This window comes from Belonocnema kinseyi, chromosome 6 (assembly GCF_010883055.1).
Source record: "Belonocnema kinseyi isolate 2016_QV_RU_SX_M_011 chromosome 6, B_treatae_v1, whole genome shotgun sequence".
Lineage (NCBI taxonomy): Eukaryota > Metazoa > Arthropoda > Insecta > Hymenoptera > Cynipidae > Belonocnema > Belonocnema kinseyi.
In genome coordinates, this window is record NC_046662.1 from 12,537,979 (window position 1) to 12,549,355 (window position 11,377).

The following is an 11,377-nucleotide window of genomic DNA, read 5'->3' on the forward strand; positions in this document are numbered from 1 at the left end:
TATATTCATTTTCTGAATTACCTAAAACATAAGTAAAAAACTACATTCGACCCTCTCAGTTGCCAGCCTCTCAAAAGGGCGCTTTCTCCTTAACTGCTCTCGAAAGTTACCCCCACCTTCCATAATCCGCGTTGACCGAAGGAAATTTCAAAGCATTGCCTCTCATTAGGGCGTTCGCGAAGAAAATAAATTTACGTATGTATTGTACTTATGTACATTCATATTGCACATCGTAGCAAGCATGCATTGAAAAATAATTATGTTCTGCAATTATCAATTCAGATATAAATTAATACGAATGGATAATATCTGCTCTACAAAAATTTTTCGAATCGAGGAAATTACATTTTTCGTTAAAAGAAATATATATTTATTATTACATACATAGTTTGATAATCGGATTCATCACTTTAATCCGAGAGACATTTGTTTATTGGAAAAACTTAAAAACATATTCGTTTTTTCTTTTAATCAAGCAATCGTAAGAAATAAATCAGTCAGGCGTTCAATTTTTAGAATGAAAATATACATACCATAATAATTTGTTTACAAATATATTCAAGAATCGAAAAACTACATTTTCACGTATTATTGTTAATTTTCAGCAATTTCTGTTGTATTTTTTCATACAAACAATTACTAATTGATAACTTAAACATCTCCCATGTCTTCCAAAACAATTTTTGATTGTTTGAATAACTGCAACTTATTTAAACCATTTTTGATTGTTTAAATAACTGAAACTTATTTAAAAAATTATTTTTTCTAGAAAATGTAAAAAAATCGTTATTTTTGATTGAAATGTAAAAGTTAGCCATTGTTTGGAGTATTATATTTTTTTACACATTATGAAATATTTAAATAATTAATTATTGTTCATTTTCAAAATATATGAAAATTCAGACAGATATATCCACTAATTTCTCAAGTTGCTATCCTATGTTACTTTTTATTAAATAATTACATAATTGACATAAATTTCTTCTAATGCATTACAAATTTCTATTTGTTTAACAGAATGTTACCTGCTCAAGCAGCTTTCGTTCCAAAAATTTAAAAAAATCAAATGAAATGAAATGCGTACAATTATTTTTCTAACTTTATAGTTTATAGAGAGAATATATTAAGCATTTCTCAATTTTTTAAACAAACTTTAGGAATTTTAAAACGCAGAAAATCCTCCAAAAACTTGTCCCCATATTTTTTGTCTCATAGGCTCAAAATTTGAATGTTCCATTTTCTGAATACCACTTTCGATAAACAAAAACAAAATGACGAGTCCTATTAATAAATGGTGAAAATAAATTTTGTAGAATTTTTTAAAGGCTATAATAAAATTTTTTTTTTGTACCTTTTCTCGTTTTTTCACAAACTTATCATTTTTATTTTTAATGTCATTTTTATCATTGAACCCATAAATACGCACCGTATCAAAAAGTAATTTATAGAAAAATTATAAAATAAAAAAAAACTTTTTTTCTATCAAGAAGCGATTATTAACAAATTTGAAGATCTTATTTTGGACAATAATTTTTGTTTGTTTATCTTTTGGCTTAAATTGCATAGTTTAACCACAAAATTAAATTTTGAATTTTTCATTCTTTTTTGTGCTATCCAAATTGGAATTTTCGATTTTTTGAAAAAGCATAAAAACTTGTTGCGATAATCTTATAAGGCTTGCAAAAAGCAACGTTTTTCTTTCCTAGACTTCTTCTCATATCGTGCATTTTTTGGCTTAAAATGTTCGTTTTCGTTCGATTTTTAAAATTTTATAAAGCTATAAATCTGATGTTTTTTCATCGACAAAATTCATTTGAGTAAACCATTGGATTTCTGAGTACTACGAATAGCCATATATAAAAAAATTTTATCTTTAAAAAAATGATCCCACAACTTTTGAAAGTGCTCTAACTTTTTGTATTTTTATCAAAAATGACTGGTTCATGAACTCTTCTTTTCTTTTAGGAAATTAAATATGTGTTCATGATTTTACTATCAGGAAATAAAAATTCAGAGACGTGAACGTGCGCTTCGTAGATATTCAATTTCTGCTACTACTAAAAAATTATAATAAAATATCAATAATTAAGGAATTACTAGAATATTCAAGAGTTACAATGTTTATCAAATTCTTCATTAATACATCAATTATTTGTTCGTTTCATTGCTTGCAACTGTTAGATAGAATGTAAATAACGCAGTCGTCCTCGCTTGACGCTTATCTCTGATAATATTGCGCCAATAACATGTATGTCTATTATAATACAAACAAGCATTTAAATCTTCTCAGGGATATTGTTAACCACATTCTTTGTTAATACCTTAATCAGTAGTTTTTCGAATTAGAAAATATGAAAATCGTTCATACTTTCATCATATCATTGGCGGTTATCCTCAATTCTTTTGGTGAATATAAATAGTTTTCTATATTTATCATTTTCTCTATATTTCTTAACATACATGCAAATAAAAATTCAAATGAACACTTCGAACCTATAACCCCAGCTGTGCTAATGAAAATTTAGAGGTTTAAATATATATCGTACACTTCTAACGTAAAAATTTAACTTAACAAGATAAAATGTTCTACTAGATACGACTTCATGCACAGATGGGACATTCCAAACTGTGCACTTTGAAATTTAGAGATCCACAAATGATATCCTGTCAGTGGGCATGCCTAACTAAGAAAGATAAAATGTCTTACTAGACACGTCTACATGCAGTGATAAGGCACTCCCAGTTGTGCAGATGAGAATGTACAGGTTCACATCTGGTACTCATCCAACGTAAACTCTTAACTTAACATGATAAAATGTACTACGAGACATGTCTTAATGCGCAGATGAGACACTCTCAACTGTGCACGTTGAAATTTAGATATGCACAAGTGACACCCTCCCAATAGGCACATTTGACTTAATACAATAAAATATCTTACGAGGCACGTCTACATTAACAAGTGGGACATTCATAACTTTGTATTCTGAAATTTTGAGGTGCACAGATGATGTCCTCCTAATGAGCATATCTAACTTGAAATGACAAAATTTCGATTATTTAAGCGACAAAATTTGTTTATTCAAACGATGGAATTTCATTATTACAAGTTAGACGTGCACAGTTAAGAGTGCATCATCTTTGCATGTACATAGATAAGACACTAACAATAAATGTCAGATTTCACCTTGCACGTTTTTCATCAAAGATTAATTTTTTTATTGTAAAATACAATTTTTAAAATCATAAAATATTATTTTCAAATAATTTATTGATAAGCGAAATATTATCCATAACTATAAATAATACGTACTACAGCTAATAAGATTATAGCTAAGAAGACTATAGATAATAAGACAGTTTGTTTGCTATATTTTTGCGATAAGCACACAAAAATTGCCATGATTGATTTTAACAAATTTTGTTGTTGGAATATGTGTCATATATAAATTTTATTTAAAAATAAACATCCGATTCGGCTTATTCTTGCAAAAAAGTCCCAATACACACTTTTCAAAGTAAAAACTAACAAAGAGAAAAATTGATATTTTACGCGTGCAGTCTAATCTCACACTGTAGCTTTGAACACTGTCACACCTCGGACAATGTCGTCAGCTGTTTTGCGGACACTGTACGAATCAGGTGATTAGCCCAAGGCCGACGAATCAAAAAACTGTAGTGTAATATCAAGGGCACCTACATGACATCGTGTCGAGACGTTCCTGTAACTCGACGCCGAATAGCTGCGGGATTAGACCACGTGTGCTTACAGTGTTCGATACGCCGATTCCCGATGGGTGACAGTCGAAAAATAAATGTCATATTCGGTTTTTCCATGCCAAAAATACCTCCCAAAACCCACTTTCAAGCATGGAGAATGAACAAAGAATTAAATGAAACATGCAATGAAATTAGTCTATGGTAGGCCTAAGCCATGGTATAGTAGATTTAGCTTAAAGACCGTAACCCATATTGATGGATCATTGTCAGAAAAAAAATTTTTAGAATCAAACTAATTATTTCTTTATTATCTTATCAAACAAACATTTAATTGATTAAAACATTTTTTTTATTGAGACAACATTTATTTGATTCAAACCAACACTTTTCTGAGTATTTCTATATAATTTTAAGATGAAAGAGCTTGGGGTTTCTCTGTGACAAGTTCTCCAGGTTTTCTACTTTACGAAAAATTTAGTCCTCTTTTTTGTTGCAGAGATAAGTTCACAGTTTGAATGTTTACCTAACGGTGACCCCATCCCTAGTGTTCCTCGGTCCACAACATTTTCTATTCCTGATAGACCTCAGTATCCGGACAGGTCTGCTCCTCCTGCAGAGCCTCCTCTTCGTGCACCAGTCAGTTCTTCTCCTTCTGCACAGCATTCTCATTGCTCCAGGTCAAGGTCTCCTAGAAAGCAAATTGGTGCCGTCAAACTTAAATCTACACTTGCAGAGCGAGGATTTCTTCGGCTTATTCCCAACAGTAATCCACTCCGGAAATTTGAAATTCGAAGATTCACTTTTCCTGACAACAAAAACCTTTACATGCGCACAGTAGGAAATAAAATGATTAGTTGCATGCCAACCAACGAACAAAAAGTGTTAACAACATCTACTGGTGACGTTGTTGCAATAATAGAAAAGAATAAATATCTCAATGGAATATTTAATGGACATCGAAAACGGGTGGGCATAAACATGAACAGCGGCAGAGTTTTTGAATTGACTCCAGAGTTAGTCGCTGAGACTCCATTAAGTAGCCGTAACTCAATTGGAAAGAATTTTGTAATGATAAATGTCAACGAAATTGATTAAACTGTACAACCGAATTTTTTGGATTGTTTATTTAAACTTAAATATAAACATTTGAATCTAAACTGTGGCAAATTAATTTTATAACGTTTATCAAATCTTCTCATATAACTGAATCCTTTTCTATCTTTTCTAAAATCTAAGATAGCCTTATCTTATTAAATCCTCTTATTATCCCCTTATTAAGTCCTCCCGTATCCCAATCTTTCTATCGACATGAATACTACGCTTATCTATGTCTTTTCTTTTCCATCCGTTAGATAATCTGGAATTTCGTTTATCTTTATAATCCCTATTTGCTTATCTAATTGATTCGTTTTCTATCTTTTCCGAAATATGCGATAGCGTACGCTATTAAACGTACATGCTTGACTTAGAAACGACTGGTTTCCGGTTTGTGGTTGAGTGTTAAAGTCAGACCCAAGTGAAATCATTTGCAACGTCTACAACTAGTGGGTCTGCAAACACGTATGCAGAGTTCGAACTGGGACTATAGCAACTGGTAAAGTTAGAGAATTTGGTTTGGTAGGTATACATACCCTTTCTGGTTTGATACTGTTTTTGAAGGGCTTGAAACTCGAAATATATTATTATTTTAGAAAAAGATATGCGTACTATATTTTTGAATGGATTCAAATCGATAGAAATTAAAACGCTACATCGTAAATAGTGCGGGATATATAATGATAGGCATTTGTGAACAACATGGATAGAAAAGATAGGCCCATGTGTCCACAAGGGATAGAGTCAGTGACAGAGAAAGATAAGTAGCTGTGAACATCTAGGAAATGTCAGGGATTTAAAGAGATAGACAGGTGTGGCTGCAAGGCATAGTATCAGAGATACAAAGAGATAGGTTTAAGTAGAGACGACGGATTGGGCATGGAAAGAAAAACAGCGTTTCTGGGAAGCAAAGTGTGCATTTGGGAAGCGTTGAAAATCTCTATCTTTTTCTATCAATACGTTTCTATCTCTTTGAATCTTTTTACTTCCAGAGGGGTTTACGATACGTTCGCGCTAGAGAAACCCATACATACCTGGGCGTGCCACAGAGCCGCGTTTAGAATGCAACATCTATACATAATACTCTTCGAAGCAAATGTAAACATCTTATTCAACGGTCTTTGGAAGTATCGGCGAGAAACAAAGTATCTACAGTAACATGCATTCCGTCCAGGTAGTACTCTATTTCTTTGGCGTAATTCCATTGACGAAATGGAAGTTCAGAACCCTGGTTATGGGGTCACGAAAGGTCATGCACATTTACAAAAGCATGAACCTTAAGTCGTCTGTTCTGCGTCTTTAAATTTCACGCCGTCAAGGTAGTCGCTGAGTACTGAATCTGAAATGTCTTCACAATAAGATTATTCTAGGTACAGCACATGTAGTCGTAGATTGACGAGACCAACTTTTTAAAATGGTCTGGAAACACGAAGTAATGACCAAAGAAGCGTTTTTATAAAAAGCAACGGAGGAGCCTGCTAAAGAACTTGCCCCTGACTTCAATATCAGGAGTCATCAAAATGCATAAAAAATTACTCGTCTTGACTACCCACTCCTGAAAGCCCGGATCGAGAAAACTCAGCATATTGCACAGAAGCGTGAAGAATCAGTCGATTTTCTATGAGCCAAAGTTTACATTCCTATAAATCAACCGGAATGAAGTCGTTCACAAAGGGTTTCATTTTGAAGTGTCCGGACGGTGTTATTTCAATTTAGCACAACATCACTACATTTTGAGCCAAGGCATTCTCGGTCATTTAGACAAATTCTCTTTTGTTTCGAAAGGGTGCTTTTTGACCAACTTCACGTAATCTTTCAGACAAATAACTCCGTTCGTGTAAAAACGATTTTCTCGTGCTTCAAAAAAAAACAGGCAAGAGGGCGATTCTTCATATACCCACTTCCCTGAAATCCCGCGGTTGTCCTTGTAGTCAATTTTTAACTATATATGCAGTAAAATATCGGTGTGAAACGTCCGCAAACAGTACAATTCCGATAACTTTTCAACTTCGGGGCTGTAGGGGCGAAAAATTCCATGAATTGCGGACTTATCGGATGCCCCCTCTACCATGATATTAGGTGCGCGCATGCGTAAATCATGGGCGCAAATCATGAGCAAATTAGTACACGTAGTGGAAGAACCACAATTAGTGTACGTGCCGTACGTGTGATGACGTTTTAAGGGGAGTGTACACTTAACGGACGGCAAGTTATCGGACTTCTACTGTATAAGCTTTACCTGCATTTACAGCTTCGTTCTTCCGATACCACGGTCAGTTCCATAAGAGGCCTGTATACATTTTCAAGTACACGTAACTCTCGGTTTATTTCCTATATCAGTGGTTGCTTGCAAATAGCCTTGTAAATAAAGCAAGGAATCGAAACGTAAACAGTCAGGGCGGCCTTAACCATTTATAGAACTTTGCCGTTTTAACTAGGCAGTCTGATAAGTACCCGAAAATTCTAAAAGATGGCATTAGTATTCACTAATGTGAACCATTTTCGTCGAGCTTGATCCTTCAAATGACGCCTGTCAAAACTTCAGCCATTTATGTTTACGCATTTACAAGTTGCAGCACTGAGAAGTGACTAGCCTCCGAGTTTTTTTTAATATGGAAAAATCTGAGTTTCGAGTTTTGATCAAACACTACTATCTTCGCAAGAAAACGATATCCGAGACCAAGGCCAAGCTGGATAAGTATTACCCGGACTCTGCACCGTCGATTGGAACGATTCATAAGTGGTTTACCGAGTTTCGTTATGGCCGTACGAGAACAGTTGATGCTGAACGATCTGGGCGCCCACAACAGGTCACTACACCAGAAAATATCGAAAAAATCCATGATATGATGTTGAATGATCCCAAAGTGAAATTGAGAGAGGTAGCTAATGCTGTAGGCATATTATTGGAACGTGTGGACAATATCGTGCATTCAGTTTTGGGCATGAAGAAGCTCTGCGCGCGATGGGTGCCGCGTTTTCTCACAGTGGACCAAAATAGATTCATAACCATGGATAAATCTGGATCGACTAATACACTTCTGAGTCAACGCAACAGGCAAAACAGTGGGTTCCACCGGGCCAAAGTGCTCCGAAGCGTCTAAAAACGCAACAATGGGTATTTTGGGAATTGGTTCCTCAGCCATCGTATTCACCAGACCTGGCCCCCAGCGACTATTACTTGTTCCCTAACCTGAAGAGATGGCTCACCGGTAAGCGTTTTTACTCAAATGAGGAGCTCATAGCTGAAACTGAGGCGTATTTTGGAGACCTTCCGATCGAGTACTTTTCGGACGGTATCAAAAAGTTAGAAAATCGTTGGACGCGCTTAATCGACCTAAAAGGAGAGTATGTTGAAAAATAAAACCGACTTTGGCCAAAAAAACGTCTCCATGTTTCATTTTTCAGGGACTTATCAGACTGCCTAGTAACTCTTTCATTTTGTGGTCCCAATGTAAAAGTAAGTAATAAGCCACACCCCACAAAAGTGTGGGTAAAGAAGAACTAACCGTGTCGGTTATTTAAACAAAACGAGCTGATTCATTAGACGTTTATAACACGTCTACCTAAGCCCTGTTCGTACATCCTATCAGTTGTCGGATCCCCAGTACTTTATTGTGATAACTTTGACATTGTAAAACATGTCTGGTATATTTCGGCATTTTGTTTTGATTTTTTGGCAAATATAAAATCTTTGTCTTCTGTAGGAAACAAAAATATTAACACCACAAAAAAGAAACGCGTTTTTAGTCTCAGTAAAATGTGAAATTTTGAGAAAATACGATCCTTACATAAATCAAAATCAAAAAGAGTTCGCGAAATCGTTGGAAATTTCTTCATCTACGTGAAGATTAATCGTAAATAACTGTAAAGATATTAAAGAGAATGCTGTTTAGGATTCTGGTCAAAAGCGCAAAGTCATATCAGGAAAGTATGAGAACTTGAAGTACATTTTGCTTGGATGACTCGATCAAGTTTGCGCAGATAAAATTCTTATCAATAGACCAATCGTATAAAGAAGACACTAGAGATAAATCGAGAGATTGAATTAATAAATTTTCCTGCATCTTAAGGTTGGCTTGGTTGATTTTGTAACAGCCACGTTATCGTTTGTCGAGAAATCAGTAGTCAAGCGAAATACGTTGATAAATCTGTGGTTGACTTTAGGCACTCTTCTTCAGAAAGGGACTTTTTCTATTTTTCAAGAAAATGCAAAAAGTTGTCATAATTATCTTTTAAGGCTTTCAAAAGCCAAGTTTTTCTTCTCTTGACTTTTTTTATATCGTGTATTGTTTGACTTAAATTTTTTATTTTCAATTGATTTAAAAAATTTTACAAATGCTGAAACTCTGATTTTCAAGTCTTGAAATAAATGGTCCAAAAAATAGTGAGCATTCTCCAACTTATTATATTTCGATTTAAAATGTTTACTTAACAAACACGTTCTTTCTTTTAGGGCCTGAAAAAAGGTACCAAAGGTTGATATTCTCCGCTCATTATTTCGATGTATCGTGTTTACGGACGACCAGACAGGCGGACAGACAGACCGACGCCAACGCCAAAACTTGATTTTTGGCTTCAGGATGTCTCAAAACGTGAAGACCCGTTGAATAACTGAGGTATGGAATTTTTTAAAATGCAATTTTGTTTATTTCATTTTAGCTAGGGCTCTACAGACCTGTTCTTAATTACATTCTAAATAATAAATTAATAAGCTTGAGTTATTTTAACAAAATAAAAACTTAAATGGCTTAGATATACTAGCCCTTATATATTTTGAACCAATTCCATGAATCTCAATAAAATATTTACTTTAACATAAGCAGTTTCAATGGCATCTAAACTTTGAAGCGGTTGTTATATAAATGTCGTAGAATTAGTTTCTGCACAGGTTATCAACAAAAAAATTTGATTTTTGCAAGATTATTTCTTTTCATTTAAAAAATATCATGTCACAACAGACAGTTCTTATACTAAAATTGCTATTGATGTAAACAACTGTTAACAATAAATACTTTTATATCGCAGTATTATACAAGACCAAATTTTTCTTTTCAGGAGGTATGGAAAAATGTCCTAGCATTCTCCTGTCAGGTCTGACCTATGTCTGAAATTATCTAAACTGTATAGTCCGGAAGATCTAATCTGGCCCAGATATGGCGCTATTCTAACGCAGGCCTGACTTTATCTAGACCGTTTATTCTTGAAGGTCTGGTCTAGTACAGAACTGGGGCTGATGAGCTATCCTAGAATAAAAAAAGTTCAAAGTTCGATCACCAAACTTCTTTACCTTGACATATCTCTTGTCACCTTGACAGTCTTGTCTGGTCAAGGTAAAAAATTATTTTTTCGAGTAATTAAAATAAATACAGTTTTTTCCCAACAAATTCGGACGAAACTTTGACTTCGTAACTTAATTATCATTTCTGCGCCACTTAAAGTATTTATATATTTCGTTAATTTTAACATTTGTTATTATCTTCACTGGACTAATAAAAAATATGGTTTAAAAGAAGATAAATCGAGTTTCAAAAGTAAGACCCTTCCCTACCCTTGTGATTTTGAAGGAAAAAATCGTATCGAGCCCTTAGAGAAGAAAATAATTAGAGAGATAAGGGAAGATTTGTATAATCTAAATCAATGCGTACTAGTATTCTATGGCACCGGCGGTTGGGTAATAGTTTTTTGGTTCTCCTCGAACAGCGAAAAAAATTGATAATTTTTTTATTTTCTAATTTTCTTTCTAAAAATATTAAAAACAATTATGTCACACATGTACATGGATCTCATAGGTAGTTCAGAAACTACTGCACTGCCATAGGCCTTAGAACTCTACTCCGCAGCCCAAGTGTCCTCAAACGCTACTGCGCATCAACTGAAGTTTTATAATTCTTTCAAATATTCCTAAAACTCACCGTGCAATATAGTCTGATATGCGGAGATTTTCTAGGCTGATCGAACCTTGTCCTAACCTGTAAATGCAATATTAACGACTCATTTTATTGCAACTATAAATTATAATAAAATATCAATAACTAAACTAAAGAAGGACTAGAATATTCATGAGTCTTATAAAATTTTGATATATCAGTAGCGCTAGCTTAACTCTTATCTCTAATCAGATTACGCCTATCTTATATAATACAGAGAAGCACTCGAATATTTCTCAAGTACATTGTTAACCAAAATCTTCGTTATTGTACTAACCAGCAGTTTGTCTGAATAGAAAAGATGAGAATTCTTCATACCATCATTTTATCTTTGGCAGTTATCTTTAATTCTATTGGTGAATATAATATTTCATTATATCTCTAGTTTTCTTTATATTTTTTCACTATATACGAAAATTAGAATTAGTGCTTAGACGTCGGACCTAATAAGATCAAATGTCTTGCCAAACACGTCTGCAAGCACATATGGTACACTTCCAATGGATACACTCAACTTAACACGATACAATATCTAAATATACGAGGGTGGATTGATAAGTTTCCGGCCTGACCAAGAAAAACAACGTTTTTAAGAATTTTTTTTTTTATTTCTCAACATAATCTCCTCCAAG